This window comes from Natator depressus, chromosome 13, assembly GCF_965152275.1.
Source record: "Natator depressus isolate rNatDep1 chromosome 13, rNatDep2.hap1, whole genome shotgun sequence".
NCBI lineage: Eukaryota > Metazoa > Chordata > Testudines > Cheloniidae > Natator > Natator depressus.
In genome coordinates, this window is record NC_134246.1 from 36,306,581 (window position 1) to 36,323,657 (window position 17,077).

At 46.3% G+C, this 17,077-nt stretch overlaps 1 pseudogene; it reads right to left on the minus strand.

Moving 5' to 3' along the window:
* Positions 1-4,028: 4,028 nt before the first annotated feature.
* On the minus strand, positions 4,029-14,620 carry LOC141997095 (duodenase-1-like; annotated as a pseudogene).
* Positions 14,621-17,077: the final 2,457 nt, after the last annotated feature.

The following is a 17,077-nucleotide window of genomic DNA, read 5'->3' on the forward strand; positions in this document are numbered from 1 at the left end:
GCCTGGGACTTAACTATCTTGAGAAGTTTTGTATCATCTGCAAATTTTGCTACCTCACTGTTTACCCCTTTTTCCAAATCATTTATGAATATGTTAAATAGGTCTGGGCCCAGTACAGATCCCTGGGGGACACCACTATTTACCTCTCTCCATTCTGAAAACTGACCATTTATTCCTACCCTTGGTTTCCTATCTTTTAACCAGTTACCAATCCATGAGAGAACTTTCCATCTTATCCCATGACAGCTTATTTTGCTCAAGAGCCTTTGGTGAGGGACCTTGTCAAAGACTTTCTGAAAATCTAAATACACTATATCCACTGGATCTCCTTTGTCCGCATGCTTGTTGCCCCCTCAAAGAATTCTAGTAAATTGGCGAGGCATGATTTCCCTTTACAAAAACCATGTTGATTCTTCCCCAACAAATTGTGTTCATCTATGTATCTGACAATTTTGTTCTTTACTATAGTTTCAACCAGTTTGCCCAGTACTGAAGTCAGATGTACCGGCTTGTTATTGCCAGGATCACCTCTGGAGCCCTTTTTAAAAATTGGCATCACATTAGCTATCCTCCAGTCATTTGGTACAGAAGCTGATTTAAATGATAGGTTACAGACTACAGTGAGTAGTCAAGTGGAGTGCCCCAGGGGTCGGTCCTGGGGCTGGTTTTGTTCAATATCTTCATAAATGATCTGGAGGATGGTGTGGATTGCACTCTCAGCAAATTTGCGGATGATACTAAACTGGGAGGAGTGGTAGATACGTTGGAGGGCAGAGATAGGATACAGAGGGACCTAGACAAATTGGAGGATTGGGCCAAAAGAAACCTGATGAGGTTCAATAAGGATAAGTGCAGGGTCCTGCACTTAGGACGGAAGAACCCAATGCACAGCTACAGACTAGGGACCGAATGGCTAGGCAGCAGTTCTGCGGAAAAGGACCTAGGGGTTACAGTGGACGAGAAGCTGGATATGAGTCAGCAGTGTGCCCTTGTTGCCAAGAAGGCCAATGGCATTTTGGGATGTATAAGTAGGGGCATAGCGAGCAGATCGAGGGATGTGATCGTTCCCCTCTATTCGACATTGGTGAGACCTCATCTGGAGTACTGTGTCCAGTTTTGGGCCCCACACTACAAGAAGGATGTGGATAAATTGGAGAGAGTCCAGCGAAGGGCAACAAAAATGATTAGGGGTCTGGAACACATGACTTATGAGGAGAGGCTGAGGGAACTGGGATTGTTTAGTCTGTGGAAGAGAAGAATGAGGGGGGATTTGATAGCTGCTTTCAACTACCTGAGAGGTGGTTCCAAAGAGGATGGTTCTAGACTATTCTCAGTGGTAGAAGATGACAGGACAAGGAGTAATGGTCTCAAGTTGCAGTGGGGGAGGTTTAGGTTGGATATTAGGAAAAACTTTTTCACTAGGAGGGTGGTGAAACACTGGAATGCGTTACCTAGGGAGGTGGTAGAATCTCCTTCCTTAGAAGTTTTTAAGGTCAGGCTTGACAAAGCCCTGGCTGGGATGATTTAATTGGGGATTGGTCCTGCTTTGAGCAGGGGGTTGGACTAGATGACCTCCTGAGGTCCCTTCCAACCCTGATATTCTATGATTCTATGATTCTAGTCCTGCAATTTCACATTTGAATTCCTTCAGAACTCTTGGGTGAATACCATCAGGTCCTGGAGACATATTACTGTTTAGTTTATCAATTTGTTCCAAAATCTCGTCTAATGACACCTCAATTTGGGACAGTTCCTCAGATCTGTCACCCAAAAAGAATGGCTCAGGTTTGGGAATCTCCCTCACATCCTCAACAGTAAAGACCGATGCAAATAATTCATTTAGTTTCTCTGCAATGGCCTTATCGTCTTTGAGTGCTCCTTTCGCACCTTGATTGTCCAGTGGCCCCACCGGTTGTTTAGCAGGCTTTCTGCTTCTGATGTATTTAAAAAAAAATTGCTCTTACTTTTGAAGTCTTTGGCTAGCTGTTCTTCAAATTCTTTTTTGGTCTTTCTAATTATATTTTTACACTTCATTTGCCAGAGTTTATCCTCTTTTATATTTTCCTCATTAGGATTGATCTTCCACTTTTTAAAGGATGCCTTTTTTCCTCTCACTGCTTCTTTTACTTTGTTGTTTAACCACGGAGGCTCTTTTTTGGTTCTCTTAATATGTTTTTTAAATTGGAGTACACATTTAAGTTGAACCTCTATTATGGTGTCTTTAAAAAGTTTCCACACAGCTTGCATGGATTTTACTTTCGGCACTGGACCTTTTCATTTCTGTTTCACTAACCTCCTCATTTTCATGTAGTTCCCCTTTCTGAAATTAAATGCTACAGTATTGGGCAGCTGTGGAGTTTTCCCCGCCACAGGGATGTCAATTTTAATTATATTATGGCCATTATTACCAAGGGATCTAGCTATATTCACCTCTTGGACCTGATCCTGAGCTCCGCTTAGGACTAAATCAAGAATTGCCTCTACTCTTGTGGATTCCAGGACTAGCTGCTCCAAGAAGCAGTCATTTAAGGTGTCAAGAAACTGTATCTCAGCATCCCTCCCTGAGGTGACATGTACCCAGTCAATATGGGGATAGTTGAAATCCCCCATTATTATTATTGAGTTTTTTATTTTAATAGCCTCTCTAATCTCCCATGGCATTTCAGAGTCACTAACACCATCCTGGTCAGGTGGTCTGTAATGTAGCCCTACTGCTATATTTTTATTTTTCAAGCATGAAATTACTATCCATAGAGATTATATAGTACAATTTAGTTTATTTAAGATTTTTACTTCGTTTCTGTGCTTTCTTTCGCAAATAGTGCCACTCCCCCACCAGCACGACCTGTTCTGTCCTTCCGATATATTTTGTATCCTGGTAATACTGGGTACTGGAAGAAAACCAGTTCAGTATTTGTAGAGGGCTTATGGAATTCAACAGAGAAAATTCTAACTTTGCTCCAGAATCCCCTAGGCTGATGTAAAACCCTATACAAAAGTGGGGGAATTCTAACGACTCAGGAGGAAAGGTCGTCACCAAATATTGTTCAGGGGTAATGGTGCGTGTGGATCGGACAGACACAACAGAAACAGAGAGACCCTGGGACAGAAGCAAGTCAGACGCAAAGTAAAAAGCCAGGCAGACACAACGTGTTAGGGGGCTGGAGCACATGACTTATGAGGAGAGGCTGAGGGAACTGGGATTGTTTAGTCTGCAGAAGAGAAGAATGAGGGGGGATTTGATAGCTGCTTTCAACTACCTGAAAGGGGGTTCCAAAGAGGATGGATCTAGACTGTTCTCAGTGGTGGCAGATGACAGAACAAGGAGTAATGGTCTCAAGTTGCAGTGGGGGAGGTTTAGGTTGGATATTAGGAAAAACTTTTTCACTAGGAGGGTGATGAAGCACTGGAATGGGTTACCTAGGGAGGTGGTGGAATCTCCTTCCTTTTTTTTAAGGTCAGGCTTGACAAAGCCCTGGCTGGGATGATTTAGTTGGGGATTGGTCCTGCTCTGAGCAGGGGGTTGGACTAGATGACCTCCTGAGGTCCCTTCCAACCCTGATATTCTATTATTCTATGATTCTATGAACGTGGAGGCACAGGAATATGGCCTTGAGAGACACAGCCTAGAGAAGAAGCTTTTTGGACATAAGAGTCTTGTCTGGAAAGGCAGGCTCAGGACAGTGAACAAAGGAGCTGTCTGCTGCTGTTTGATTCTGACTGTACTCAAAGAAACAGGACTTCAGATATTCCTTGTATTCCTTGTATATATTCCAGATTGCATCAAAGGAAATACCAGACTCTATTGTCAATTTCTGTTCCCAACTGGAACAACCGCAGTGCCCCGAACATTGACTAGCCGCTTGGGTGGACAATAGAATAGAATAAAATATTAAACATCGATGGGGTATTTCTAGCCACAAGGCAATTTCAGGACTGAGCCATTCAGAGCATTTCTCTAACCCTAGAAAAAATATTCTGATCTAAAGCACCTGAGGGGTTCCACCCAGGCAAGGATCCCAGTATGGCTAAGTTGGCCATTTAAAGGAGAACGTCTCCTTTAACTCATCTTCATTGGAGATGATGCCCTAGAACACCCCTTCACACACCAGGGGCCCACTGGAATCGCCCTGCCAATAAGGAGAATAACATCGGTGACTGGCATTTCCCAGCCCAGCCTGTCCTCCAGAGATCTCAGATGGCATGTGGGACAGTTGCTCTCTGCTGCTGAAGGCTCAGCCCTTTTTGCCAAAAAGAACCGTCCTAGAAATGGGTCAGCAGAGAGAGAAATCTAGAGCTGCACAGCATGATGTAACCATGGAAATGGCAGTTTCTACGAAATTTAAATATTCCACAGAAAAAAATGAATTTTCAATTTTTGCTTTAGGAAAATTGAAAGGAAATATTTCATTTTGGGTCTGTTCAACCTGAATCAGAATATTTTACTTTTAAAAAAATGTCCTGAAACATTTAGTTTGGAATCAGTTCAACAAGGTGTTAAACTGCTTTCTCCTTACCATGTATTGGCTTATGGGAGTTGTTGTTCAGGTCTTTATTCTCTCCTAAGGACATGGCTCCCAGGAGCAGTATATCTCCCATAATGCAACTCGGATTTGCTTCTGACTGAGCTCTTTGGGGCATCATGGGAATCACATGACTCAGTGCATTGTGGGAGATGTAGTCCCCAAAGGGACTACGGGGAGTACATAAGGGAAAATAGAGGCCTGAACTACAACTCCCAGAAGGTAATGTGCTGATAAGGATCTGCTTCTTAATGTTGATCTCATTTGAAATGAAGCATTTCAGGTGAGGTCAACAAACCAAAATCCTACAATCATAGAAATGTTGGGCTGGCAGGGACCTAGAGAAGTCATCTAGTCCAGTCTCCTGCACCGAGGCTGGACCAAATAAACCTAGACCATCCCTGACAGATGTTTGCCCAACCTGGTCTTGAAAGGTTGGGCAAACCTCCCATGAAAGGGGTTCCACAACCTCTCTAGTTAACCTGTTCAGGAGCTTAACTATCCTTAGGGTTAGAGAGTTTTTTTATGGAGAACATTTGATCACTGTCCTCTTTATAACAGCCCTTAACATATTTGACAATGGTTATCACGTTCCCCCTTCAGCCTCATCTTCTCTAGCCTAAATATGCAGAATTCTTTCAGCCTTTCCTCCTAGATAAGGCTTTCTAAATCTCTGAACTTTTTTTTGTTCTTGTTTCTCTCCTCTGGACTCTCTCCAGTTTATTCACACGGAAGGAAATGTTTCAATCTGTTCATATCTCAGCATGTTTCATTTTGATTAAAAAATGTTGCAATGAAACATTTCAACATTTGTGAGTCAAGTCTGCTTTTGGAATTTCCGTTCTGCCAAAAATGTTCTTTGAAAACAAAGATTGAAATGTTGCTATTTCCTGTGAGATGGGAACACTGATTCTCCCTCAGCTCCAGTGCCATCCTGGCCCAAGGGACGTCAACAGCAAAGCTCCCATCCACATGTATGAGGCCAGGATTTCACCCAGGGTCCTATCTGTTGGGTGGCCTCAGGGTTGAGTTCACCAGTAGAGCCTCCAGTGAAGGTGAAGAGTAGAGATGGTCAGAATACGTGGTGGTGCGGGGGATTCCCCTTTTTCATCAACCTTTTCCCTGGAACAGTTTGCTAAAAAATCAAAGCCCAACAATGTCTCGTCATGGTGCACCATGGGAGGTGTATTTCAGGTGCCTCATGCCCTTATGGAAACACAGGACTGGAAGGGCCCTACCGAGTCCAGTTCCTGCTGTCTCAGGCAGCCCTGTTTTATCATCCCATCAATAAACTTATCAAGCTCTGTCTGCATCCTTGTTAGGTTGTTCCCCCCCCACCCCACCCCACCCTACTCCACTCCAACTGCTCCCATTGGAGGTTGTTCCAGAACCTTCTCCCTCTGATGGTTACAAACCTTCTTCTCATCTCCAGCCTCCATTGATCCCTGCCACATTTATCTCCATTTGATTTGTCCTTTAGCTTCAACAGCTTGTCTCCCTCCCTGGTATTCCCTCCCCCTCCTGATGTATTTATAGAGCAATCAGACCCGCTCTGCCTATGTTTTAGGCTAACCTAGCCCATGTGTTTTATTCCCCTTTCATCAGACTATGTCTCCGTTCAACTGATCATCCCACCAGCCATTCTCGGCACCTGCTCCAGCCGGGATCCCACTTTCTGGGACAGGGCTGCCCAGAACTCTGCACCAGATTCCAGCTGAGCTCTGCCCGGTGCCTTCTCCACTGGCATTAAACCCTCCCTCTCTACCTGAGACACCTGACCTGCTTCATCCCAGGATAGCATGGTCCTTTCTCTCGGCCGTGGCCCATGGTCATCCAGCAATCCATTGACACATCCAGGTCTCCGCCCTGCTCTGTTGCTTCCAGCTGATGAGCCCCTGACTCAGAGAAGTAATTCTTGTTATTTGTCTATGTGTGCATCAACCCATGTTACATTTCTTCCTGTTTCCACCAGCACCTTGCACAAGGCCACTAACACTGGAGATACCTCTCTGGAGACATCCTAGATACTGGTTTCCCTGGGTGGGCTGTATCTCCCATGATGCACCATGAGCTTCCTTCTTGGAGCAGTGGAGCATGGGAGAGGCATGGTCATAGAATCATAGAATCATAGAATATCAGGGCTGGAAGGGACCCCAGAAGGTCATCTAGTCCAACCCCCTGCTCGAAGCAGGACCAATTCCCAGTTAAATCATCCCAGCCAGGGCTTTGTCAAGCCTGACCTTAAAAACCTCTAAGGAAGGAGATTCTACCACCTCCCTAGGTAACGCATTCCAGTGTTTCACCACCCTCTTAGTGAAAAAGTTTTTCCTAATATCCAATCTAAACCTCCCCCATTGCAACTTGAGACCATTACTCCTCGTTCTGTCATCTGCTACCATTGAGAACAGTCTAGAGCCATCCTCTTTGGAACCCCCTTTCAGGTAGTTGAAAGCAGCTATCAAATCCCCCCTCATTCTTCTCTTCTGCAGACTAAACAATCCCAGCTCCCTCAGCCTCTCCTCATAAGTCATGTGCTCTAGACCCCTAATCATTTTTGTTGCCCTTCGCTGGACTCTCTCCAATTTATCCACATCCTTCTTGTAGTGTGGGGCCCAAAACTGGACACAGTACTCCAGATGAGGCCTCACCAGTGTCGAATAGAGGGGAACGATCACGTCCCTCGATCTGCTCGCTATGCCCCTACTTATACATCCCAAAATGCCATTGGCCTTCTTGGCAACAAGGTCATATTGGTTTCAACCAGCTCCTTGCACTGGAGCAGCTTAGTGTACCCCAAGTGGCTCTGGGTCGGGGGGATATTTACCTGGAATGCTGATTTCTTGGTGTGGGGGGAGCATGGTGATGGGGTTGTCATGGTGGTACCGGTCTCTGCACAGGCGGTCTGACACCACCTCCTGCTCCACCTCCTGCAGCCTGTCGGTGGTAGTGTTCACTCCGGTCCGACCCCAACCGGCCACGCTGCACTCGGAGCCTGGGCTGACGTGGTGATTGGCCTACAGCAGGCGGATGAGCACCACTGACTTGGTCAGCTCCGTGCCGTGCCACAGCCGCCATGGGCAGGAGAGAAAGAGAATAGACCCAGGATCAGTGCAGGGTTAGTAGCTGGCAAGGAGCAGCAACACCCAGCCAAAGTATGAATGTGAGTCCAAGGAGTGAGTGTGAGCTCACTGGGGGCAGGCTGATGGGATGGGAGCGGCACCTGCAGCAGTGTGAATTCAGTGGGGGTGGGCTGATTGGATGGGGTGGTACCTGGAACAATGTGAGGTCACTGAGGATGGGCTGATGGGATGGGGGCAGTACCTTCAGCAGCATGATGTCATTGTGAATGTTCTCCTTGTTGTAGTCCGGGTTATGTGACAGGGCCGGATCCATTGCCAGTTCTATCCCAGGTCCATAAAGTCTGTGACTCCCAGGAAAACAAAGATGTTGTTGGAAAAGCCAAGGGGAGAATATGGGGGCTTTAGTGCCCATTGGACAGCGGGGTGGGGCCATCACAGCCCCTCTGGAAGGGACACCTGCCCTGCTCCTGGACCTGTGCAGATTTCTACTTACATTTGTGTGACTGAGTAACACAGAGACCATTTTATGCACCTACATATGGATGGACTTCCTCCTTCTCCTCTCTGGTTGGCCAAAGAGACCCCAAAAGACTGACCAATGGACTGCTCTGCTATTCAGGGTGACCCATCGTCCACTTCTTGCGTCCACAGTTCAAGAAAGACATTGATAAATTGGAGAGGGGTCAGAGAAGAGCCACACAAATGATGGAAAGGTTGGAAAGCCTGCCTTATACTGAGAAACTCAAGATAAATTGGTTTGAAATGCAGAGGGACTATACAGGATTCTGTTTGTTTTTCTTTCTCAATGATTGTTTCATGATATGAATTTTTAACAAGGACTATAACTAACCATTGGAACAATTTACCGAAGGTCATAGAGGATTCTCCATCACTGACAATTTTTAAACAAGACTGGATTTTTTAAAGATCTGCTGTAGATCAAAAGGAATTATTTGGGAGACATTCTCTGACCTGTGTTGTATAGGAGGTCATATGAGATGATCACAATGATCTTGGACACGCTGAATCATTGAACTGAATATGGAAGAAGAAGGAAAATACCCATGGGAAGGTCTAAGGCCCTAACCTAGTTGTAACTTTGAAATAAGGTCACTGGAGTGAATAAAACATACCAATAAGAAAAGGATCAAAAAGTTTTTTATGCACCGTCACCATATCCTGGATACAGATGGAAGTAGCAAGAAGCCCAGATCTGCCTGTTCAAATAACCCTGGAGAGAGAGGTCATTATGTGGGATGAAAGAGCTTGCTGAGTGCATCAGAGAAGATGTGGAAGTCCATAAGGGTTCCCAGATGCTTGGCCTAGCCCCTCTGGACAGCTCCTTCCCTCCTCCAGGGTTAGCAGGACAGGAGAAGTAGTGGTGAGACTTCATGACAGAGATTGAATCTCTTCATCTTTCTTTAATCTCAGTATCTGGGTGTCCCCCGGTTGACTCTGCTCTCGGCCTAGTGAGTCCTCAAGGAACCATAACTTGGATTTTAACTAAGCCAGGCTCTCTGCCCGTTTCTCCTTCATAAGTCACATCAATGGCCTACGAGAACCTCCAACGATAACTTGAGGTGAGTGTATTGGATTCTTTAAACTAACACCCCCCAACAAAACTAGAACTAGCCGGGACCACATTCATAGAGCGCCATAAGGCAAAGGGCATCTTTAGTGCTCACAGAATTAATGATGTGCAGAGTGAGAAATGTGCTAAGGACACGGAGCCATTGATGGCTGATGATTGTAAGTGAATGTAGTAGGAAATCCTAGGGATTGGATCAGTCTCTGGTGCAACAGCTGAGCCCCAGAGCTTATCTATGTCAATTGCCTACAGGGTTGTTCTGTTCAGTAGGGCTCAGGTCCCCAAAGGCAAGTAGGGGGCTTCTTGATTGATGAAGAACAGCCAAGTGTCTGGGTCTGTGAAGCGATGGCCAAGGGAAAAGACCTGAGAAGAAGCCACATTTCAACTGAGTGAAGTGACTCAATCACAGGGATTTGAATACAAAGGTCAGCTGGGATATTCACCATGGTAGTTTGGGGGGTTGGGCTTTAATATCTAACAGGCACCCAGGGAATTTTGTAATTTTCACATCCCATAAACATCTAGTCTTTGGGGCAACATATTGCCAGCTCCAGTCCTGCCCCAGGTTGCAGTTACAATGAGCCGCCGTCACCACCACGTCCTCCCTGATCAGGAACCCTCCGCAGCTTCCCGTTGTCCCGATTTGCACGTAGGCCATCCAGGTTCTGGAGCTGAGAAGGGCTTCCTGGCCCCCGATGACCCGATATGGAGTGAGACAGGGAGGGGTTCAAAAGGGAGTCTGGAGAGTAAGACCAAGAGCCCAGTGCAACCCCTAATCCATCAGCCCCATCCCCTGCTGGCCTGGATCAGCTCCTTTGCCCTCCCCCCAGCCCGGCCTCCCCCTGGATCATTCCCTCACCCCAACCAGCCTGGTCTCTACCCATAAACTTACCCGCTGTACATCTACATATTCGCACATGGACCTGTCCATCCATCCATCCATCCATCCATCCATCCATCCATCCATCCCTTATCCCACACTCGCCCATCCATTCGTCTGTCTGTGGGGCCACCCCCTGGCCATCTCCCCACTCAGAGAACTAGGCCAGGGATTCCTTATTGCTCCCCCTCCTCGGACCTATTTTCCCATCTCCTGACACCTGCCTGAGGCTGAGGGTTAATTCTATTCCCCTGCCCCTGGTGTGGGCTGCACTGCCCATGGGCCCAGATCTCCCCTCTCGCACCAGTAGAGCAGGGCAAAAGATTTTACACAATTGGTAAATTTTCCAAAAAATGCAACTTGGGGCTGTGATGTTGCACCCCGCAATGCATTATAGGAATATGCTTATGAGTGTAAATATGACATAACTGGAATATGTTTTATGCTTGATAGGCCATGTAACATATCTTTGCAAAGGTTATGATCTACTGAATATATTCATCCTATTTGTATGCATGCATCATTTTTGTAATCGAAGTTATGAATATTGCCTGTGTACCTGTTTGATTTTAAGTAGCCTCAGTGAAGCATTTGGTCAGCTTCTTGAGAAAAGTCTATTCTCAGTAAGTGCCCAATCAAAGAACACTTAAGTTGACAATGGACTTTGATAGATGCCAATCCACATCTGAGCTTTTCTGGGAACATTCGGGCTAATATGTGAACCATGGCGTTGCCTGTAAAGAACTGAGTCATGCATGGACATGTGACTTGCCCATGTGACTCCAAAACTCCATCTTGTAGCTGTGATTCTACACGGGGGAGAGAGGGGTTTCCATCCACAAGAGAGGGACTATATAAGCCCCTGGAAACACCTCCATTTTGTCTTCAGCTGGCTCAAGAGATAGCCTCTCCACCCCAAAGGATGCCTGAAAGAAACTGGAACAAAGGACAGTAACTACGGGGTGTGTGAGTGATTGCTGGACCCAGACTAGGAGGAAGTCTAGTCTGTCAAAGAAGCTTATTGGAACATCTCTGAGGGTGAGATTTACCTGCATTTAGTTTCCTACTGTACTAGGCTTAGACTTGTATGTTTTATTTTATTTTGTTTGGTAATTTACTTTATTCTGTCTGTTATTACTTAGAACCACTTAAATCCTACTTTTTGTATTTAATAAAAACACTTTGTACTTATTAATTAACCCAAAGTAAGTATTAATAACCAGGGGGAGGGAAGGGACAAACAGCTGTGCATATCTCTCTATCAGTGTTACAGAGGACGAAAAATTTATGAGTTAGAATATCAGGGTTGGAAGGGACCTCAGGAGGTCATCTAGTCCAACCCCCTGCTCAAAGCAGGACCAATCCCCAATTAAATCATCCCAGCCAGGGCTTTGTCAAGCCTGACCTTAAAAAAAAGGAAGGAGATTCTACCACCTCCCTAGGTAACACATTCCAGTGTTTCACCACCCTCCTAGTGAAAAAGTTTTTCCTAATATCCAACCTAAACCTCCCCCACTGCAACTTGAGACCATTACTCCTTGTCCTGTCCTCTTTTACCACTGAGAATAGTCTAGAACCATCTTCTCTGGAACCACCTCTCAGGTAGTTGAAAGCAGCTATCAAATCCCCCCTCATTCTTCTCTTCTGCAGACTAAACAATCCCAGTTCCCTCAGCCTCTCCTCATAAGTCATGTGTTCCAGACCCCTAATCATTTTTGTTGCCCTTCGCTGGACTCTCTCCAATTTATCCACATCCTTCTTGTAGTGTGGGGCCCAAAACTGGACACAGTACTCCAGATGAGGCCTCACCAATGTCGAATAGAGGGGGACGATCACGTCCCTCGATCTGCTCGCTATGCCCCTACTTATACATCCCAAAATGCCATTGGCCTTCTTGGCAACAAGGGCACACTGCTGACTCATATCCAGCTTCTCGTCCACTGTCACCCCTTGGTCCTTTTCCGCAGAACTGCTGCCTAGCCATTCGGTCCCTAGTCTGTAGCTGTGCATTGGGTTCTTCCGTCCTAAGTGCAGGACCCTGCACTTATCCTTATTGAACCTCATCAGATTTCTTTTGGCCCAATCCTCCAATTTGTCTAGGTCCCTCTGTATCCTATCCCTGCCCTCCAGCGTATCTACCACTCCTCCCAATTTAGTATCATCCGCAAATTTGCTGAGAGTGCAATCCACACCATCCTCCAGATCATTTATGAAGATATTGAACAAAACCGGCCCCAGGACCGACCCCTGGGGCACTCCACTTGACACCGGCTGCCAACTAGACATGGAGCCATTGATCACAACCCGTTGAGCCCCACAATCTAGCCAACTTTCTACCCACCTTATAGTGCATTCATCCAGCCCATACTTCTTTAACTTGCTGACAAGAATACTGTGGGAGACCGTGTCAAAAGCTTTGCTAAAGTCAAGAAACAATACATCCACTGCTTTCCCTTCATCCACAGAACCAGTAATCTCATCATAGAAGGCAATTAGATTAGTCAGGCATGACCTTCCCTTGGTGAATCCATGCTGACTGTTCCTGATCACTTTCCTCTCATGTAAGTGCTTCAGGATTGATTCTTTGAGGACCTGCTCCATGATTTTTCCGGGGACTGAGGTGAGGCTGACTGGCCTGTAGTTCCCAGGATCCTCCTTCTTCCCTTTTTTAAAGATTGGCACTACATTAGCCTTTTTCCAGTCATCCGTTCGCCACGAGTTTTCAAAGATAATGGCCAATGGCTCTGCAATCACAGCCGCCAATTCCTTTAGCACTCTCGGATGCAACTCGTCCGGCCCCATGGACTTGTGCACGTCCAGCTTTTCTAAATAATCCCTAACCACCTCTTTCTCCACAGAGGGCTGGCCCTCTATTCCCCATGTTGTGATGCCCAGTGCAGCAGTCTGGGAGCTGACCTTGTTCGTGAAGACAGAGGCAAAAAAAGCATTGAGTACATTAGCTTTTTCCACATCCTCTGTCACTAGGTTGCCTCCCTCATTCAGTAAGGGGCCCACACTTTCCTTGGCTTTCTTCTTGTTGCCAACATACCTGAAGAAACCCTTCTTGTTACTTTTGACATCTCTTGCTAGCTGCAGCTCCAGGTGCGATTTGGCCCTCCTGATTTCATTCCTACATGCCCGAGCAATATTTTTATACTCTTCCCTGGTCATATATCCAACCTTCCACTTATTGTAAGCTTCTTTTTTATGTTTAAGATCCGCTAGGATTTCACCATTAAGCCAAGCTGGTCGCCTGCCATATTTACTGTTCTTTCGACACATCAGGATGGTTTGTCCCTGTAACCTCAACAGGGATTCCTTGAAATACAGCCAGCTCTCCTGGACTCCTTTCCCCTTCATGTTAGTCCCCCAGGGGATCCTACCCATCCGTTCCTTGAGGGAGTCGAAGTCTGCTTTCCTGAAGTCCAGGGTCCATATCCTGCTGCTTACCTTTCTTCTCTGTGTCAGGATCCTGAACTTGACCAACTCATGGTCACTGCCTCCCAGATTCCCATCCACTTTTGCTTCCCCCACTACTTCTTCCCGGTTTACCCTGTATAAGCTTTATACAGAGTAAAACGGATTTATTTGGGGTTTGGGAGCTGGGTATCTGAGTGCTGGAGACAGGAACACTTCTTAAGCTGTTTTCAGTTAAGCCTGCAGCTTGTGTGGGATGTGGTTGAGACCTGGGTCTGTGTTTGTAGCAGGCAAGCGTGTCTGGCTCAGACAAGGCAAGGTACTGAAGTCCCAAGCTGCCAGGGAAAACGGGCTCAGAGGTGGCACATCAGGTGGTAGTTCCCAAGTGGGTTTCTGTGACCCAGCCCGTCACAGGGGCATCATAAGAACCTGCCAATTCTGGTGGATTTTTTTGGCTACAAAAATGGATTTTTTCCCTGGGAAAAATAGGTAACTTTTGTTCTGGGCACTGGGAAATAAAACGTCTCACCTTTCTGTTTTGAAATGTTGTTTTGTTTAGAAATGGAGTGAATTATTTTCTAAAAAAATAAATGTTTTAAACAGTGAAAAACACCTCTGTAAAGTGACCTGAAATCAAACGAAAAAACACCCCCCAGTTTTTGGGAGGAATGAAGTAAGCACCTGAAAGCAAATGGAAAAGAAAAAATAATTGGTTCTAGGTCAACATTTTGGTTCAAAACTCAGCTAATTAAAGAAAATAAGGGTGAAAAACACCTGAAGAGGACTGAAAATGAAACCCAAAATCAAAAAAAGAAAAATTTATTTCAGTTCAAAGGAAACACCCCAAAGGAAATGGAAAAAAAAAAACAATTTTGCTTTGAAAGAAAGTCTTCTTAGGGTTTTCGCTTTGGCGAGAAAAAAATCATTTTTAGGCGGAACCTCACTTTTTCCCAAGTTTTCGGCCCCTGAACCAAAAACTTAGTGATTTGCTCAGCCCCACTCCCAGCATGAGCCCCCCGGGGCCAGGAAATCAACCAGTTTCTCAGCTCTACACCCCAGTATGAATCATCAGGGGCAGGAGAAAGGCCGCAGCCAGTGGGAGAAAGGTCGTGGAGAGCAGCAGCAGCAACATCCTTGGTACAAATCCAGGGGCTGGGACTGGTGGGTCTGTCTCAGCCCCGGGATTTATATAGAGCGGGCGGCGGGGAGAGGACCCTGGGTACAGGTGACCGGGGAAGTGCAGGGTCTGGTATCCAGCTACCAAGAAATTCCCCGGCAGCGATGTGTCAAGGGTGGAGACTACCGAGAGGGAACATCGAGCCACATTCCCACCTGCATCAGAGGGGTTTCCTTCCTGCACTGGTGCCCTCCCTACCCCTGGCTGGAGATGTGGCCAGCTCTGAGGCCTCCCAGTTGCAGATGGCAGAATCCCCCCTTGTCTGTTCTGCCCCTGGATCCCTGGATCCCCAGATGTTTGGGCTGGCAGGGTCCATTGGACCATCTTGTCTGCCCTCCTGAGTGACCCTGGCTGGAAAACTTCACCCAGCTCCCCCAGACCGAGCCCGGTCACTGGTGTTCAGCGAGCACCTCTCCCAACAAGGCAGCCAGGCTGGGTCTGACACCACCTGGAGATGGAGAAACCCCCCTGTCCCAGGGAGTTGGCTCCTTGGTTAATCCCACTCCCCATCCCATACTGGGGCCTCCTTCCCCTTTGGATCTTCCCTCATTGGATCTTGCTCTGCCTTTCCCTGCTGGATTGAAGATCCCTCAGCACATGGCTTTGTCTCCCCACAAAAGAACTTGTTCCCTGAGCGCCAGGCGCCTGACCTGTGACTCGTGAAGAAGCCAAACAAAGCGAGAGCTTTCAGTCTCTCCCTGCCAGGAGTTTTCTCCAGCCCTCCAATCATTTGCCTGGCCCCATCCTGCCCCATCTCCAGTTTGCTTCATCCCTTTTAAAGTGTGCACCCCATAAGTGGACGCAGGATCCCAGGATCCCCAGGAAAATACCCTTCCCTGGCCCAGCTCATCACAGCCCTCTTTACACGGCCAAGGAAGGCACTATCCTCTTGTGGTGCAGCATGACACCAGGAGCCCGGGGTGGGGAGCGAGGGAGGGTGTTAATCGGGTCGAAATAACTTTTGCCTGGAGAATTCTGCACCAGCAGGGATGGGAGAGAAGCTGCTTTAGGAAGGATCTTGATTCTCTTAGGTTTGGGTCTCTTTGCCAAGAGAAGCAAGAGAAATTGTAGGGCCAGATCATAAATTATGCTAAGCCCCCCAAGTCCGACTGGGGTCTCAGCAGCAGTGCAAGTCCAGAATCTATCTATCTATCTATCTATCTATCTAGCTAGCTAGCTAAAGAGATCTCTGAGGCATTATTGGTTATCTTAGAGAATCATGGACGATGGGAGAGATCTCAGAGGACTGGAAAAGGGCAAAGATAGTACCTGTCTATAAAAAAGGGGAATAAGGGCAACCCAGGGAATTATAGACCAGTCATCTATATTTTGGTACCTGGAAAGAGAATGGAGCTAATAATCCAACACTCAGATCTCCATCCTTAGAGGTTTTAAGGCCCAGCTTGACCAAGCCCTGGCTGGTATGATTTACTAGGGTTTGGTCCTGCTTTGAGCAGGGGGTTGGACTAGCTGACCTCCTGAGGTCTCTTCCAACCCTAATCTTCTATGGATCTATGAGTCTATAATTTTAAGCATCAAAAAGAAAAGAAGGTAATAAGTAAGAGTTAACATGGATTTGTCAAGAACAAATCACGTCTAACCAACCTAGTATCCTTTGACAGGGTAGCAAGCCTAGTTGATAGGTGGGGAGCAGTGTATGTGATTTATCTCAAGTTTAGTAAAGCTTTTGTTATGTCTCACATGACCTTCTCATAAACAAACTAGGGAAATATAGCCTAGAAGAACCTACTATAAGGTGGGCACATAACTGGTTGGAAAACTGTTCCCAGAGAGTTGTTATCAGTGGTTCACAGCCAAGCAGGAGCAGCATATTGAGTGGAGTCCTGCAGGGATCTATCCTGGGTCAGGTTCTATTCAATAACTGCATAAATGGCATAGAGAGTACACTTATAAAGTATGCAGACGATACCAAGATGGGAGGGGTTGTGCGCAGTTCGGAGGACGGGATTAGAATTCAAAATGATCTTGATAAACTGCCGAGATGGTCTGAAATAAATAGGACACAATTCAATAACGACAAATGCAAATCACTGTACTTAGGAAGGAACAACCCATTGCACACATATGAAATGGGAAATGATTGCCTGGGAAGGAGTAGATCACAAATTAAATATGAGCCAACAGTGTAATCCTGTTTCAAAACAAGTGAACATCATTCTGAGATCTATTAGCCGGAGTGTTGTAAGCAAGACACAAGAAGTAATTCTTCTGCGCTACTCAGCACTGATTAGTCCTCAACTGGGATTTTATGTCCTGCTGAGGGTCCAGCATTTCAGGAAAGATGTGGAGAAATTGGAGAAAGTCCAGAGGAGAGCAACAAAAATGATTAAAGGACTAGAACACATGACCTATGAGGAAAGATTGAAGAAACTGGGTTTGTTTAGTCTGGAG